This window comes from Camelus bactrianus, chromosome 5 (assembly GCF_048773025.1).
Source record: "Camelus bactrianus isolate YW-2024 breed Bactrian camel chromosome 5, ASM4877302v1, whole genome shotgun sequence".
Classification (NCBI taxonomy): Eukaryota; Metazoa; Chordata; class Mammalia; order Artiodactyla; family Camelidae; genus Camelus; species Camelus bactrianus.
In genome coordinates, this window is record NC_133543.1 from 31,983,752 (window position 1) to 31,986,103 (window position 2,352).

At 33.9% G+C, this 2,352-nt stretch overlaps 1 protein-coding gene across 7 annotated transcripts in view; it reads right to left on the minus strand.

The window, feature by feature from the left end:
- Positions 1-1,321: 1,321 nt before the first annotated feature.
- The window catches only part of ZEB2 (zinc finger E-box binding homeobox 2), a 130,312-nt gene continuing 129,281 nt past the window's right edge, over positions 1,322-2,352 (minus strand). For all 7 annotated transcript variants that reach the window (XM_074363605.1, XM_074363606.1, XM_074363608.1 and 4 more), the window contains one exon: positions 1,322-2,352. This exon is cut by the window's right edge. The gene's annotated coding sequence lies outside the window, so the exon portion shown is untranslated.

Sequence of the window (2,352 nt, forward strand, 5' to 3'; positions counted from 1 at the left end):
TATCGTTTGTGTTGGAAGTGGTATCTTTCAGAAGAGACGTAAAAGCTGAGGTCTAGGTTGCTTGTGGTCACTAAGTACACCATGATGCTTTCTGCGAGGGCAGGGATGTTCTTGGGTTTCCTTTCTAAATTTATATCCCTTTGCTCGCTTATATTTTTTTCAAGCAATTTGAAGACTGTATTCTTCTTTTCCTTAATGAAACTAGAATGAAGTGTAACTGTAATTTTTCGTCCTGTAAGGAAACCATTTTAGGAATGGATAAAAGCAATTCTCCTTTAAGGAAAGGTCACAGACTAAAATCTAAGTTTCCTATAAAAAGAATAAAGATAAACTAATATTTTCTCTGTCTTATTGTTGGCACATCTTATAAATAATGTAGAATTTTTTGGTGAAACTTTCATTTTTCCAGTATCAACATTTTAAGTGTTTTCCATTTGTGTAAGATAACAATATATAAAATATCTCAAAAGCACTCCTTCAGATTCCTTCCATCTCTTGGGTATTTTTTTTTAAACACTAGCTATTCAAATGTATACACTGAAAGTTAGCGATCTACACATGCACACACTCTCTCTGTCTTTCTGTCTGTCTGTCTCTCAGTCTCTCTCTCACTTCCCTTTGACTGCTCTGAAAATGGTCAGAACAGGATCGTAATGCACAAATCTTTTTCTGAATGTTTCCTTATGTTAGATCAGTTCCTTCTGAGTTCTGTGCTTGCCAATGCTAAATTTCCTGCCAGGGCAGTAGTCTATTTTTAACATTTTGGGGGCTTATTCTTCGTTCCAAATCTAACAGGCATATTCTGTGGAGTGAAAGAGAGAAAGCTGACTGGGTGCACTTACAAATCAGGACCATCAGGATTTGCAATTTCTGTAGATATGAACGAGAAAGACCAATTAGAATACTTAAAAGATCATTTGTCACCACTTCAATCTTCATGTATTTTTTACTCATCATTTTCTTTGACCAAAATTATTAGAATCTTTGTCATATTCATCTCAAGGCCTAATGGGAATAGTACTGTTCATTTTCTACTTTCAATATTTTGGAGCATTTTCACATGCCATTCTAGAGTGTAGGTGGCAGGTGACTGCTTCAACAGAGCAGGTTTTAGCTGGTGTCATATTCAGCATCATATCATCTCAGTGTCATTTCTCTGACTAATTCCGTATTTCATATACAAATGAAGACTGAGGGATTTATTTCTGTTATTTAATAGTATTTGTTTAATTCAGAGTTTAATATATCATCTTCAACCCTGAAAAAGAGGCCCTCTGAAACATCAGACCCAAAAAATTGGACACGGCCTATTAGCCCAAAAGAACATGTTGCCAATTATCTCCATGTTTATTTAAATACTTAGCTCTAAAGGAAGCAATCATTCCTTTATACTTCTTTAAATTTAGTATTGACATTTTTATTTTGGGAAAGGAGGTCTTTTTTTTTTTTTTAACATGGATACAGGAAAAGAAAACTCTCCAATAAAAATATTGTCTAAAAAGTTTGTTTTGTCTGCATGATTTACTAAATATGTACAATTTCAATTCACAGCGAAGGTAACAAAGATTTAAACAGCCAACATCACAAATGTCTCAAGTTCTAAAAAAAAATCACTGTGCACAGTTTAACAATTTAATTGAATAAAAACCAAAGCTAAGCCTTCAGTCAGAATCTTTTTTATCATGGGCACAAGCCATATATTTTCTTCATCTTTGTTACACGATGCATATTTCAGTGACTAAACGCCCCTTCCCATTTTAGTATATTAGGTTATGTCAGTACATACTTAAGAGAGGCGAAAATTGCCTCTTGGTACACCTATATGATGCTTGACGTGTTCACATATATGTCATAATATTATCAATATATAAAATGACCAGATGAGTCACCTGTGATTTTTTTTATGTCTTCAAATGTAGGAATGTTTTGTTGAATGTATAAAATTTTTTAAATTCATGGGAGTGCTATTTAAAGACATAATAATTTGACCAGTGTCCTCTTGACGTAAAATGTCTGGAAAGACCTATTCTGCACTGAAAATATAGAGATTCCACATCTCTACCCAATTCAGGTTTGTAAAGTTCACTACTGTATAAATCTTTGAGGTCATTCTGATATAATGGCCAAGTGAATGAACCAATTAATCATTAGAAACAAATGTCACTGACTACAGACTAGTGGAGTTAGAGTTAAGGAGGGAGCCATAACTTTGGCTAACCCTATAAAATCCACGATAAGGTTGTTTTCACATATATTTTTTCCCATGTAAATTCTTTGGTGTTTTCCCCCCTCTTTTTCAGTGCTGTGACTGATGAACATGCAATGTGAGATTCAAATAATTGCACCGAGCAT